Raw genomic sequence first — 16,440 nt, forward strand, 5'->3', positions numbered from 1 at the left:
TGGAACTGAGCTCAGAGGCAAAATGCATTCTATTTCTCTAAATTATTCTTTTATAGTTTCTCTCATCTACTTCCCTTAATTTTTTTCTTCAGTTACTTCCTAATTTCAAAAATTAGGAGAAAGGCAGTGCCATCCTTTGGGAGCCTGTGGCTGATGTGATGATGTGTCTTTGATGCTTTGGGGAAGCAAAGTGTCACACTAGCCAGGGTGCCACTTGCCAGTGTGCCTAAGGAGCTGGGAAGCCTGCTGCCAGCAAAACAGGGCACACAGTGCAGCAAGGCAGAGACACTAGACCCTCAGAGTGTTGGTCCAAGGAAGTGATGGAGGCATGTTGGGTCTGCACGTGGGGAGGAATGCAGTGCTTAGGGCTCATACCCCAGCATTGCTGCAAACAGCCCCATCCTAACCCTCCTTCTGGGCAACTCACCTTGATGCATCCCAGGCCACCCCTCCTGCCCTAGGCCCTGGACCAGCCCTGTGCCTGACCTGCAGGCCCCTTCATCTCAGGCTCCCCCCTGAGATTCTCTGCCCTTCTGAGACAGAGGAGAGATTTTAAAAGGAAGGAGAAGTAGCCTTTTCCCATCAGCTTCATTGTGGCCTAGACACTTCCTCTGCCACCTCTAGCAGTGTTTCCCCTGGCTGTGGACTATGCTGCTTCCCAGATCAAAATGTTTATGCAAATGCCTTCCTAAGTGACTTTCCCACAGGCCTCTCCTCTTCCTTCACATGTCATCTCCCCCTCTGTCCTCTTTTCCCTTTCCCTCTCTACTCTGAGTTAATTCTTCTGTCCCCCATTTTTTAATACTAAATTTATTTTTTATTGGTGTTCATTTACCAACATACAGAATAACACGCAGTGCTCATCCCATCAAGTGCCCCCCTCAGTGTCCATCACCCATTCACCCGCACCCCCCGCCCTCCTCCCCTTCCACCACTCCTAGTTCGTTTCCCAGAGTTAGGAGTCTTTATGTTCTGTCTCCCTTCCTGATATTTCCTACCCATTTCTTCTCCCTTCCCTTCTATTCCCTTTCACTATTATTTTATATTCCCCAAATGAATGAGACCTTATAATGTTTGTCCTTCTCCGATTGACTCATTTCACTCAGCATAATACCCTCCAGTTCCATCCATGTTGAAGCAAATGGTGGGTATTTGTCGTTTCTAATGGCTGAGGAATATTCCATTGTATACATAAACCACATTTCTTTATCCATTCATCTTTCGATGGACACCGAGGCTTCTTCCACAGTTTGGCTATTGTGGACATTGCTGCTAGAAACATCGGGGTGCAGGTGTCCCAGCGTTTCATTGCATCTGTATCTTTGGGGTAAATCCCCAACAGTGCAATTGCTGGGTCATAGGGCAGGTCTATTTTTAACTCTTTGAGGAACCTCCACACAGTTTTCCAGAGTGGCTGCACCAGTTCACATTCCCACCAACAGTGTAAGAGGGTTCCCTTTTCTCTGCATCCTCTCCAACATTTGTGATTTCCCACAAAAACAGACACATAGATCAATGAAACAGAATAGAGAATCCAGAAGTGAACCCTCAACTTTATAGTCAACTAATATTTGATAAAGGAGGAAAGACTATCCACTGGAAGAAAGACAGCCTCTTCAATAAATGGTGCTGGGAAAATTGGACATCCACATGCAGAAGAATGAAACTAGACCACTCTCTTTCACCAGACACAAAGATAAACTTAAAATGGATGAAAGATCTAAATGTGAGACAAGAATCCATCAAAATCCTAGAGGAGAACACAGGCAACACCCTTTTTGAACTCGGCCACAGTAACTTCTTGCAAGATACATCCATGAAGGCAAAAGAAACAAAAGCAAAAATGAACTATTGGGACTTCATCAAGATAAGAAGGTTTTGCACAGCAAAGGATACAGTGAACAAAACTAAGAGAACCTACAGAATGGGAGAAGATATTTGCAAATGAAGCATCAGATAAAGGGCTAGTTTCCAAGATCTATAAAGAACTTATTAAACTCAACACCAAAGAAACAAACAATCCAATCATGAAATGGGCAAAAGACATGGACAGAAATCTCACAGAGGAAGACATAGACATGACCAACACGCACGTGAGAAAATGCTTTGCATCACTTGCCATCAGGGAAATACAAATCAAAACCACAATGAGATACCACCTCACACCAGTGAGAATGGGGAAAATTTTTTTTGTTGTTTCTCATGTTTGTGAGGTTGTTCTAACTTTTGGGACAGTTTCATTTTCTGATTCGACTTTCTCTCTCAATCTTTGGATGAAATATTTAGTATAGGAATGATATTTTTGGTTCAAAACTCCTTTTTGTTCTCTGCTTGCTGAAGTTTTTGAAACTCTCCTCACTCTGTGGTCATGTGTTGGTTTGGTCTGCTCTGGTCCGGTCCTTCTCCCCACGTGCCTCAAATGACTGATCCTTGTTGGCCGCCTGAACGTGATGGAGAATGAGCCAGAACATAGCTGACTGGGGCTCTGAGTATGTGGGGACAACGCAAGTGTGAAACAGGGGTGTCGCAGTGTGCCAAGTTCTTTGAGCCTCCCATGCCTTCTAGACCTACAGCCTGTGCCTTCTTGGTAGAGGGAAAGAATGGTCTTCTACATTCCAGAATGAAGAGGACTGAACGTGGCCCCCAGCATCCTCTCTAGCTGCCTTGGATTCCCCACATATTTTATGAAGTTAGAGAATCTCCCTGAGGATGGGAATGTTTCTTTCTTGATCTAGGTGCTGGTTCATAGGTGTGTTTTCTTTATGCAAATGTATTGAGCTGTGCACTTCTGATGCATGCACTTTCTGTGTGAATTTTATACTCCAACACAAAGGTTTTATTTTTTTTAAAAGATTTTATTTATTTATTCATAATAGACAGAGAGAGAGAGAGAGAGAGAGAGAGAGAGAGAGGCAGAGACACAGGCAGAGGGAGAAGCAGGCTCCATGCAGGGTGCCTAATGTGGGACTCAATCCCAGGACTCCAGGAACACGGCCTGGGCCGAAGGCAGGAGCCAAACCACTGAGCCACCCAGGGATCCCCCCAATACAAAGAATTTAAAATTACTGTGAAATCTCTCCAAGCCATTACACTTGTGCTTACTTACCCTTTAACTAGCAGCCTTGGTGTTTCATTATGTGGCTTTAGTAGGCTTAACTATTCCTGTATTCTTGGCCATTGTCCCTATTCCCAGATCTGCTCTTGCAAATCTGTGCTGCAGGCTTCCAGTTCGGGTGAGAAGAGTGTCACATGCCACAGACCTCTCCCCTGACTACAGCTAAGAACCCAGACAGGGTACATGGAGCAGCCATCTGAGCAGTCGGCAAAATGAACCTCAGCAGGAGATGAGAAGGGAACCAGACCAGGTATAGGAGCAACGCCGCTGTGAGTTCTCTGTTTATGTTTCCTTCTTTATCCTCCTTTTTAAAAATAAATTTATTTTTTATTGGTGTTCAATTTGCCAACATATAGAATAACACCCAGTGCTCATCCCATCAAGTGCCCCACTCAGTGCCCGTCACCCAGTCACCCCCACTCTCCTGCCTGAGCGTGAACCATGCAGCTCATATCCTGAAAGTATATGCTCAGCAGGGACCCTAAGAGCTCAGGATGCACAGAAAAAAGATGACCTCAGGGAAGAGGGAAGTCCGATTCCAGGACTTTTCTCGGTTGTGTTTTCTTTCCCTCCCACCAGGTCCCAACAAGCCTCTGGACAGAAGCTACAATTCCACCTGCAGCCGCCAGGGGCCGACAGCGGCAACTCAGGAGAGTCCTTGCTGCCCTACAGAGCTAGGGTCCCAGAGCTGGTCCCAGACCTGGGGGAACCTCCAGGGTTCCCAGACCTCGGGGGTTAGGTGGGCGGGGGAACGGATGACTATCACTGCATCTTCTCTCTCTTTGTCCTCTCTCTGCTTGGCCCTGGAAACAAACCCAATCACAGGAAGTACACGGCAGACTGGGGAGAGAAAAGCCTCAGCTTGCAAAGCTTCCCAGGCAAAGGACCAGGAAGGGATGGAGTGGAGGTTCTGAAAGCTGGGAGGCGATGTTTGGGGGGATGGACAAGCAGAAGCCCCTGGAGAAACGCACCCTAGACCACCGAGACTCGCACCCCAGCTGTGTGCACCTGACCAGAGCCCCTGAGGGAGCACCCACTTAGAGAGCTTTGGGGGAAGATCCCCGCCAGTCACAGGCCAACCCCTGGAGGGCGAAGGCGGGGCACTTCGGAGGAGCACCTGCAGGGCTCCAGAGAGCTGAGCCAGCGCACCTGGCAGCACAGCCCAGGGAAGCCACCTCAGCACCTGAAGTCCCAACCTCAGCAGCTGGACTGCCTGCCATCAGAGAAACGGAAGTCCTAGTTACAGACCCTTCTGGCAAGGAGATAGCATTGCTTTGCATGTTTGCAAAGGGTGGTTCCCTGTGAATCGTGTGTGTGTTCAACACGTAGAACTGAAATCCACCTCAAAATCATACCACGTGTAAAATTTGAGAAGTGCTAAAGACAAGAAAAACGTTTCAAACTGTGCACTTTAAGTGGGTGAGGTTTATTTTATCAAATGACACCGCAGTAGAACCTGAGAAAGGGTGGGAGGGAAAAGTTTGAAGGGAGGCCTATGTTCCTGCCCCCCCACACCTTCATAAATTCTTTGTCTCAGGTGGAAACCCCAGGGTTCGCTGAGACCCCCAATCGCAGAAGGCTCAGCCCTCACACGTGGACACAAACAGGTCCAGGGGCTGAAGGCAGGAGGCCCCTAGATGGGCCACTTTGGCATGAAGATTACTCTGAGCTGAAGGCCCTCAAAGACAGCCAGCTCCAGGGAAACTCTTGCCCCTCCCTTATCTACACAGAGGATTCTCAGTTGCAGGGTCTTTGCAGAATAAGGGTCATTGCCAGGGATAAATTTTATCAACATTTACTGGTTTTCCTCTTCCTGTGAATTGCTTTCCTTCTCTTTGGAGTCTCAAACCTCAAACCGCTCTCTTAATTCAGGATGACATCTGTAGCCCATGATGCCTGACTGCCATGTGTGTGTGGATTCCCCACACATGTGCTATTAAATTTGATTTCTCCCGGTAATGTCTCATGTCAATTTGATTCTTGGTCCAGCTAGAAGGACCTTGAATGGGATAAATGCTCTTGCCCCCCCCCCAAGAATGGGGTGTGACATTCCCGCTCTCAGACACTTGGTGTGGTCAGTAGGATTCTTTAACTAGAAGAACACCACCCACCCCCGATGGCGCTGCAGGTGAGACATCCTTGGGACATCCGACAGAGAGCCTGTGACAGGTGTGATTGCTCCCCGTGTCAGCGTCCTGGAATTGCTATCCGCTCAGGCAGAGGGAGCAAGAGTGATCAGAGTCCTTTTCCTCTCTTTCTCAATTTAGATCAGCAAGAGAAAATATTGTGGAACCAGTTCCTTGGGCTCAGGGACTGTTTGGTTCAAGTCCATTAATTATTCTTTGGTTACTGATCCATTTCATCCCAAGATGGTCTCTGTTTTCCTTGGTCTCTGTCATTTATGTTGTTTGTCATCTGTTGCTGAGTTCCACTATGGAAGCCAAAGCTGCAAAATTGGTGGACACAGGAGGATCACTTGAAATCTCTTAGAGTGCTCACCACCTCCAAAGGATTCCCCTGATAGGATGAGCTGGTCATGGAACAGAATAGACGGACCCTAGTTATACAGCAGCCTCAAGGAAACCTCCATGCAATAATGTACACAGTCCCCCAACCCCATGACACATTCCTCCCAGGTGTTAATTTGGATCCAGAGACTCAAGGCCTAGTCGACCTGGTAGGTTTTTCCTTTAGCTTTCTTCTAAGTCTGAAGAATTTGGTTTCATGACCAGTGAGAATATTTCCTTTGATTTCCACCAGCCAGAGGGTGCACTCACTGGGAGACACCTTGGTGCCAGTAGAATAGAGTGGGCATCCAAGTCTCTTTCTCTCTGTCAGGTTGTGCCAGTTCTCAAGGGTTTTTGTCATAAAAGTTTCCGGCCCATGAGAACCTTTGCGGTCTCAACCCTCATTGCTTGTTAGTGCTGGAAAGTCCCATTCCAGAAGCACCCATGTGATGTCACAGATTAGAGATCTGTGAGGGGAGGAGTCTCACATTTTTATGGGAGACTGGAGACATTCTTTCTGCTAGACCACCTTCACTGCCTGTGCACTGAAGGCCTTTGCTTTCTTAGCATAGACTTCTGGATCATGGAGACTGCACCAACTATGCCCTTTCTGGACACCTCTTGTGTCCTGGGTTAAGTCAAAAAAGGGTTATTGGTTTGAGTTGCTAGTAATAGACCTTACCCATCAATGGCCAGTTGATGGCTCCTTTAAATTGGCTGTACTAAAGATAAATTTGTGTCTGTTAATAAACCAATTTCAAGCTTTGTCGAAAGATTGTATTATGAAAACAACACATTTCTAAATTATAAAATATATTCATCAATTTGCCAATCTAAAGAATTCTGCTGTAACCAAGCTCACAGTTGCTATTATATACTTTTCACCAGACATTAAAGTTTAGAAGCATTAAAATTCTGATAAACATAACTAAGACTACTGGAAATAACAAGGGAAACAACTCTATATATTAAGAAAGTAGGATATGTGCTGTTAGTGAGAAAAAGGTATGAAGACTAGAAAGACATATTTGTTGAGGGAAAAGATAATGATTTTGTCCTAAAGTGAGACTGGTTATTTCAAGAGGAAACATTTAAGACAAAATCTGAATGTAAGAAAGAAATTCAAGAAGGTTTATGAATAAAGGATCTTTGGAAAGAAATGTTATATGTGGCCAATACTGGCTAATATTGTGATAAATGTAAATAAGGAAATAAGTTTCACATCAAAAGTGCACGGGTACGAAGTTTTAGTTCTCTCTTCGTTAAAAGTACAGAGTTTTCTTGAACTATTGGTCTGCCCTCCATAAGAAATTGTCAGCAAAACTTTATCCCTTAAGTTATCTGCCAAAAAAACCATGATTCTGTTTGCCAAAATAATTTCTTCTGCTTATCATGTCTTTGATTACCTAAGAATACTGAGTCTTAATATGACAGGAATTACATTTTGCTCACAACAATGTAACGTGCTTGCCTTGAGTTTCTGTTATTGTCACTTTGGTTAAAAGAATAATTTAAATATTTTTTCATAATAATTTGTGACCCAGGGATCCCTGGGTGGCGCAGTGGTTTGGCGCCTGCCTTTGGCTCAGGGCGCGATCCTGGAGACCTGGGATCGAATCCTACGTCGGGCACCCGGTGCATGGAGCCTGCTTCTCCCTCTGCCTATGTCTCTGCCTCTCTCTCTCTGTGTGACTATCATAAATAAGTAAAAGTTAAAAAAATAATTTGTGACCCTATTCAATCAGAAGTTCAAACCCTTTTGATATTTTATGACACCCTTCCCAAAATCAAATTTTAAAATAAAGTCTTCTGATCACAATCTAAGGTGTTCTAAAGAGCCCATGGAACATTTCAGAGATTTTATGATCAATTAATCTAATGAGGCTTATTTGGTACTTTTCCCTGGGAAGCTTTGCCAAATAAGTGACACAAATTTCTGTTATTAAAACTTGTATCCTAAAAATTATATGGAACTCCTAGAAGTCTGATGTCCTGGTGTGCGCGATATTATCTCAAAATGTTGTGTGTCACAGAAATAACCAGATTTTCTTGTCCGCTGCACTGGAAGTAACTCTAAGCAGATCTCCAACCTTGGCCATTTCTAAGTCTTTTATCATTTAGAGATAGTTACACTTGTACTCAAGTGCCTCTATATATGTGAAAATATGCTTTCTTTTCAACAAGATTCGTGGGAAAAACTCTGAGTACAGGTTTCTGATAAGCTTAAGACCATAAGTCTGAACAAAGTGAAAATTTCCAGAACTAGTGCAAAAACTGGATTCAAGCAGAACCGAAATTAATAACACAATTCTGAACAATTTGAGAATAATTAATTATACTCTATATGACTTTTTGTTTGAAACATTGTTCCTTTTTTAACGCTTTGTTTTTACAGATTTTTGTTTTGTTTTGTTTTTTTGTTTTGTTTTTTTTTTAATTTAATTTAATTTAATTTTGTTTTTACAGATTTAAGGAAACTTTGTCTCTTAAGCTAACAATTTGATAAAATATACCTTTCTGAACAAATGGAAACATTTACCTTTGCTCCTTAACTGAACCCTCTAGAGTTCAGAAAATGTCAGTGAATATTCTTCTATTTTTATGGCAATCTATTTATTTGCTTCAGTTTAGTAAGAATCTGTCCTCTTTATAGTAGGACACAGTTGGAAACACTGGTTATATTACCCGGGCTTGGACTGGCATGTCATATTTGGGGGAGACGTGCATAGAATCAAGTGTGACCTGATAAAGCCCCTTGGAAATACTAGACTGCTACCTTCCTTACAGAGTTCCCAACAGGCTTACGAGGTAAGTAAAGAAGGTCACTTCCTGGCAGGTGGAGGATGTTTGAGGGACTTGGCAGAAGAGAGGAATTCATCCAAATCTAGAGGCATTACAGCAACGTGTGATGGCAAGTATTTGGCTTGGCTTCTGGCATTGAGAGGCGGTTGAAGTTCATCTGGAGATTCCTTATGAAAATTTCTAGCAAAGCAGAAACGCTATGTCAAACGCTATGCTTGCTGTACTTATATAAATAATTAGGCCACTTTTCTGGGAAATATTTCCATAGAAAAGCTTCTTATTTTTTTTAAGTTTTTATTTATTCATGAGAGACAGAGAGAGAGAGAGAGAGGCAGAGACACAGGCAGAGGGAGAAGCAGGCTCCCTGCAGGGAACCCAACGCAGGACTCAATCCCAGGACCCCGGGATCACGACTTGAGCCAAAGGCAGACACTCAACCACTGAGCCATCCAGGCGCCCCAAAAAAGCTTCTGTTTTAATACCTGACTTACTCCATAGGCCTAACGTTGAGAAGGCACCTGCATTGCTGCCTTCTGAAATGAATTTGCCTAAACTGACCTAATGTCAAGACTAATAGACCACTTTAATGGGAAGAAACACCCTACCAGTGCAACTTTTAATGTGTGAAACTTCAGAGAAGTTTAAATTTAAATTTTCTCTGACTAACCCAACTACATGGCAAGCAAATGTTTGCCTACCAGACGCTTACTGGTTTTCATCTTCCAGTGAATTGTGTTCCTTCCCTTTGGAGTCTCGAACCCCCACCCTTTCTCTTAATTAGGATAATATTCGGACCCCATTATGCCTGACTGCCATGTCTATGTGGATTCCCTGCATATATGCTATTAACTCTGAGTTTCTCCTGTTCATCTGTCTCATGTCAATTTGATTCTTGGTGCAGCTAGAAGGACCTTGAAGGGGACAGGAACTCTGGGGACTGGCCCACAGCACCCTCTCCTCCTCCTGCTGGCAAAGCCCTTGGCCGCTCCACCTCCTACCCCACTATCCCAACAAGGCATTCTGAGGGTGGTAGGTGGCAGGAAGAAGGCCCCATGGGCTTTATCTTAGGAAGGCTAGTCTGGTGTGCACTGGTGGAGAGGGTGGCCCTGGGCGCATGGGCCAGATGTTGGGACAGATTGACTTAAGGAATGGAGATGACCAGAAATTGCATTTTGAGCACATCTGAGCTACTCACAGGGTAGACAGCTCTACAAAAGCACCAATACCCAATGGAAGTCAAAATCTGGGTTGGAGGATGGGGGTAGCAGGAAGTAGGTGTGCAGAGACTGGAGGTGGTGCTAGAGAAGAGGGCAGGGACCCTTTTGGGAGAGAAGCTCATCAGGGCCAGACTCCAGGGGATGCTGAGGTGAGAAGCCAGAGCAAGGAGAGGGGATACCTCAACACCTCAGTCACAGGATCCAAAGGATGTCACTGCTTTTCTCTTATTAATGAAATTAGAAGGAATTGAAGAAAAAAATTAAAACATAGATGAGAGAAACTATAAAAGATTAACTTGGAGAAATAGTTTCTCCAAGGTAGTTTGCCTCTGAGCTCAGTTCCAGTCCCGGAGGGCCCGGAGCATTAGCTGAGCACCACGGAGACAACCCAGGCAGGGGAGAAATGAAGCTGCTCCGGATTCTGCTCCTTCTCGTCATTCAAGGTGAGTAGGGCGGGGGCTTCAGGTCGAAATACCCGCAGGGCTGTGGTGGGACACAGACAGGGTCTGTCCAGGGGGAAATGGCAGGGCTTTCACTCATCTAGATGCTTATTCATTTAAAAAAATTTTTTTATGTTTTTGTTACCTGATAGGTGCTATATTAGTGTTGGGGAAAGAAAATAAAAATAAATAATAAAAATGATGTCTATTTTCTAGGACACTGTTTGCCATTCCTGGTAGATAGATCACTAGACAGGTGATGGATGGATGGATGGATGCATGGATGGGTGGAAGATAGGTAGATAGACAGATGAATATATAGATGGGTGACAGGTGCATACATGCACACATATATACACACATACATACATAAGTGCAGAATCCTAAGGAGCTTTGAAGGAGCCTAGATGCTCCAGCTCCAGCTGAGACCCACCCAGTCAAGGTAGGGGATCAGACATCTGGATCATTTATAAACCTGCACAGCTGACCTTGAGTTGTTGCTAGAACCAAGATCCTTTCTGCTGGAAAGCTCAGAGTATGGAGAGGAAGACAGGCAGCAGAACCAGGTGTGACAGGATCTCTGGAGAGGTGCTCAACCCCACACATCAGGCTGCCTGAGTCTCTGGTCTGGATGAGCCAAAGACCAGACCACTGTTCAGTGTCATAAGTGCAACATCTGAGACAGGGACAAAGTGCTCTGGTGGCACCAGGACAACCCATTTGGCTGCGGAAGCAGAGACACCCTAGAAGAGACACTGTTTGAGCCAAGCCTTGAGGGATGAATATAAGGGTTTGGTTCCTTCAGTCAGAGAAGAGAGAACATTTTAAGCAGAGGGATCAGCTTGTGCAAACATATGGAGACACAGAAGAGCAAATGTGTAGGTAAAATAACAAGCAATCACGTGTGTGTGTGTGTGTGTGTGTGTGTGTGTGTGTTTACTTCTAAGTCATGTGTGGATTCAGACGGTGAGGTATTTTAGGTAGGTGGTGGTTAGAGTGACAGGGGATGACTGGGGAAGGGGTGCCACTGTCTCACCTGCTCTGGGATTTAGAAATACACCTGGGGCTGCAGGGTGGGTTCTGCACTGCCGGGAAGAGTTAACAGAGGTCAAGGGAGGGGTGGGTGGTCAGTAGGATGAGGAATGAGCACAGGACCCTGCACTGAGCAACTAGGAGCCCCAAGGGGGGACAGCAGAGAGAGGGGGACAGCTCAAGACATACTGCAAGGAATAAAGGAACAGGTGGGATGTGGTGATTACACAGAGGGCAGAGGCTCCTGGCTGGTCGTCAGAGCAAAGCCAGGTACCCCAGCAGAGCCCAGGGCCGGCCACGGGCTCAAGGGAGAAGGAGATGAATGTTGGGTTTCTATTTTCTAGGCCACTCCTTCATCTGCCAGAAAACAGAGGTGAGAGGTCCAGAGGGAGGCACATTGACGGCGTACTGTAAGTACACCTCAGGATGGGAATCCTACAAGAAGTGGTGGTGCCGCGGAAAGCACTGGAATTCCTGTAGAATCCTTGTAAAAACCACTGGGTCAGAGAAACTGGTGAAGAAAGGCCGAGCGTCCATCCAGGATGACCATGGCACACGCACAATCAACATGACCTTGGAGGAGCTGCGGCGGGATGATGCAGACACCTACTGGTGTGGGATTGAGAAAACTGGCAAAGATCTGGGGTACAAATTTTCCGTGATTGTCGACCCAGGTAGACACTACTCCCTCCTGTGCTCTGGGGCCCTGGTACTCACCCACGGAGGAGTCAGGACTGTTCCTCTCTCTTCCCTAATGGATGGAGAGGAGTCTCTAAACTTGCCTGAGACTACAGCTGTGCCTGGGGGGAGGGATTGGCATTTGCCAGTGTGTATGGGGGGGCACCATGAGTCTTAGAAAGATGGAAGAGCGAGCTCTTGCATGTCTGCATATCTCCATCTGCTCTCCCCAGAGGGAGCAGTGAGGGACAGACTTGGCCAGGACAGTCTTAAACAGGGAAGGGCACTTCTATTTTCTCGGGCTCATCCACCCTTTTGCACACCCAAGTGGAGTGGGGCCTTGAGAGGCAGGCAGGGAGGAGTGGGGTGCTAGAGAGCTGTGGTCCTGGGGAGCCTGGGTGGCCTAGTCAGTTAAATGGTTAAACGTCTGCTTTCAGCCCAGGTCAGGACCCCAGATTCTGGATTCTGGGATGGAGTCCCGCATCAGTCTCTGCTGAGGGCCTGCTTCTCCATCTCCCTCTGCCTGCTGATCTGCCTACCTGTTCTCTCTCTCTCTCTCTCTCTCTCTCTCTCTCTCAAATAAATAAAGTCAAAAAAAAAAAAAAAAAGGAAAACTGTGGTCCTGATGGTCTCAACTACAGGACAAGCCCCTCTCCTTGCCCCCTCCTGCTTCCCCTCCCTCCTCTGGACACATAAGCACAAAGCAGGAGGGGAGAGACTCTGAACCCATTTTTTAGAGAAAGAAAGGCAGGCTCCACCAAGTGTGGGGATCCCCTCTCTGCTGCCTCTAAGCCTTGGAGGGGATTCTGGGCTCCCACGATTCTGGACTCCACCCCAGCTGCCCCAGGGTCACTAGGACCATTCCCCCCAAACCTCCCCAGAGACAGCCTTCTCTCCAACATACAGACACACAGACAATATAGGTAATGTATCTGCTACTCGTTCATTAGCTCATTTATAAAGCAGAGAAGAGCCTCTTCACTTAGTATATGCAAATATGGTGTGCAAATATGTAGTGGAGAGATATGCTGATATTAACTGAAAAGACAACCGTGGTGGTGGATGTGTGCAGGAGGGCAGGAGGAACGGTGCCAAAGATTTGGAGTCTGGACCCTCCAACCTGACAGCCTTTGCTGGCAGGATTGGTGAAATAAGGAAGCAGGCCCTGGGGAGGCAGGGAGGACCCGAGGAGACATATGGGCTGAGGGTACTGGGCAGCTGCGGGAGACAGGGGAACCCTGGGCCAGCCGCTCTGGGTCACATCACTTCAGGGCAGGTGGCACACAGCCTGCTTCAGGCAAGGCTGAGACTCAGAAAGGAGCTGGCCTGGCTGATGGAAGCTCCAGGCGTGGGAACATGGTTCTGACGAGCTCAGCTGTGCCAGACAGGACACTGAGATTGAGCTGAGTGCAATTGCCACAGAGCTCCCCACCCCCCCAATGCCTCCCATGGTGGTGAACTGCATTGAAATCATAATATGTTATTAAACCAATAAGATGTAAGAACAGACGAATGTGGCTAAACAGTGGCATTAAAACAAAAGCGGCATCCCTAGGGGTGGGAAGAGGTGACGGCCCTGAGGAGCCACCTGCATCACTCTCACACCACGCTCTCCTCTGTGTGTTTAGCACCAGATCCAACAGACTTTCCCAAAACTGTGCCAAGACCCACAATGGCAAGTCATACCTTGCTTCCGTCTACCCAGGGCCTCACCAGCAGTCAGCCCGAGATCAACCCTGGCAGCAGGTGAGTAGAGCTGGACCCCAGCAGACCTTTCCCCCTGCTGCCCCTGTGACCACTCCCCTCGGGGCACTCTGTCAGGGACCCCCTTGGAAACTGAGGTTTCCTGGCAGGGGAGAATCAGCATCGTCTGCCCTGGGCCCCCTCCTTTATGCCTCTGAGTACTTAAAGAGCTCCCCACTCCCCAGGAAGAACCTAACAAAGTTCTTCGGCTGGGCAGCAGGAGAGAAGGCTCTGGTCTCCTTCTGACCTGCCTCCCAACTCACAACGACCCCAAAAAGGTGTAGCTGGTTCCAGCCTCAACTACACCAGAAGGGAACTGCTCTGTGTTCCTTTCCTGTGGCTGCTGAAACAAATCACCACCAACCTGGTGGCAAAAGACAAACCAGTTTGATGATGTAAGGTTCTAGAGAGCAAAGGTCTGACATGAGGCTCCCTGGGCTAAAGTGAAGGTGCTGGCAGGGCTGGCTCTTCTGGAGGCTCTAAGGGAGAAGCACTTCCTTGTCTTTTCCAGCCTCTAGAGACCCCTGGGCCCCCCGGCTCGGGGCACCTTCTGTCCTCACAGCCAGCAGTGGTGGTCGAGTCCTCCTCACACCACATTACTGTGACACTGGCCCTCCCCTGCTCCATCACTTATCCACACACAGCTGGTGACACATAAGGTCCACCTGGATAGCCCAGGATAATCTCCCCATCTCTAGGTCAGCTGGTTGGGAATCTTAACTGCATCTGTATCATGCACTCCCCCTTGCCATGTAACCTACCACATTCACAGGTCTGGGGGTTAGGACATCTCTGAGGAGGGTGTTATTCCACTCTCAGACAGTCAAGGGTGGGTATCTGCTCTATGGTTCCAGCCCTCCCATCCCCAAGTGCTAGTGCAATGCTGGGAAGAAGTGGGAAGCTGGGATTCCTGCTTTCTCATATTCCCAACATGGTAAAAGGTCTGGGCTATCAATCTGAAGCTGATCTCCTAAGAAACATTCAAAGATAATCAATTAGCTGTTTCATCAAAGAGCATCATCAAAGAGGCATCCAAAGAAGAATCAGTTAGTTCTTTCTAAGGTCAAATCCTCTGCCCCAGTTTCATCCCATCAGAGGCGGGGTGAAAGTGCATTCCCTCCCTGGGTCCCACCTTCCGTATTTCCCTCCATCAGCTCCCATCCAGTTCCAGTCATACTTTCTTCCTGTCTCAAGTCCCCGATTCCTTGGAGCCTGGCTCCACCAGGCAGTGTGTTCAGTATCCCTCTGAATGAGGGCCTGGAGATTTGATTGGAGTCTGGACCCAAATGAGGTGAGGCACTTGGCTCATGCTTTACAACCAACTGTGTCCTGCTGGTGATGTTTGGAGACCAGTTGTTCTGTTGAGTGGGGAGTGGAGGATGCAGAACTTTTAGGAGACCAAAGAGCATAGGAGAAGCCTGTGGGGTGGAGAGATGGGACAGCAGCTCCACAGGGAGTGGAATTTGTGAAAAGAGCACAGTGACTTAAAGGATATTTTGAGGAAGTGCAAAGCAGCGTGCACCCTCTCCAGAACACCACCTGTGAAATCCACATGGCCCGTCACGCTCAAGGCAGGTAGAAGGACAGAGCAAGGTGGCCTACACAGGTCCTGGCCCTGCTGGGGGAGGAGGGGATGAGGCCGAGGTGAGGGGGTCAGACTCTTGGACACTGAGAGGGACCACCAGGGGGACACATGTAAGCAAGGGCCATTGTCCTCCTAGATCCCGTGTCCACTAAACAGGATGTAAGAGAGAGTACACCTCATATGTGCTACCCCATGGGGGTCAGAGCTGAGAGAGGCCCCTACCAGGAGAACCCAGAAGGTAAATATCCAGATGAACAGGGGTCGGGAAATTTCTTCTCTTCAAATTGGGAATATTAGTTTTGAGCTTCAAAGTTGAGCAGAACTGACACAAGGTGGGACAGAAGTAGGATGAGAAAGACAGACCAAGAAAAGCCTTGGGCTTGGCTGGCCTGCAGGTGAGGTGGAGGGGAATTGTGGGGGAGCAGCCATAAAGCAGGATGAAATCAGGGGCCATGGGTGCTGGACCCCAGGCTAAGTCTGCAGGGAGGCCCCTATAGATTGAGCCTTGGGCAGCACGTCTGTCCCCTCAGAGGGGCTTCCCTGGCAGGAACCAAGGCTGCCTGCCTGCAGCTCTGGGCTCAGGAGTCAGGTCAGAAAGGAAGGGGCTGGGCTGCCCCTGAAGAGGAAGCTCACGCCTTAAGAGGGAGCTCACACCTGTCACCGTGTCCCCTGCACAGGGTCCTGCTCTGCAACCTCAGCTTTGCGCTCTTGACCTCTGTGAAGGGGTCCCTGCTTGGATTCCTGCTGTGTACTGTGATGTCGCTAAGCTGGAGTCAGGGGACCCAGGGGAAGAATAGAGTCAGACTGAGCAGGAGAACCACAACTCCTGTCCCCTTGGCACCCCCACACCCTCTGACTTCTGAGCAAGGAATGGGCAGAGGTTTCATTTCCAAGAGAAACAAGAGTCCTTGTTAGGTGGGGACTCCCCTTGTCCTGACCCCAGGAATAGACTGGTTCCCTCTCTGCTCTGCACAGGTCGGGGACCTCCTCTGTAGCAGCCCAGAATCCTCTGGCGTGGATCCTCCTGGTGCCACTCTTCCTTGGGACCCTGCAGTGGCTCTGCCAAGGATAATGGCCTCTTACATCATTCAGGACTCTGGCCAATGATGAATTTTACAATTCCAGACCAACCAGGAACCATAAAACTGGAATTAAATCCCAAAGCCCCCGAGTGTTCCAATGGCCAGAGACCCCTGATGGGCCAAGAGTACAGAGGTTGCCCATTCCACCTGCTGCTGATTCAGTGCCTCCTGCAGAAAGAATGCCTGAATGTTAAAGATTGCAGACAGAGGTGACCATCCCCACCCCACATCCCATCTGT

This window comes from Vulpes lagopus, chromosome 12 (assembly GCF_018345385.1).
Source record: "Vulpes lagopus strain Blue_001 chromosome 12, ASM1834538v1, whole genome shotgun sequence".
Lineage (NCBI taxonomy): Eukaryota > Metazoa > Chordata > Mammalia > Carnivora > Canidae > Vulpes > Vulpes lagopus.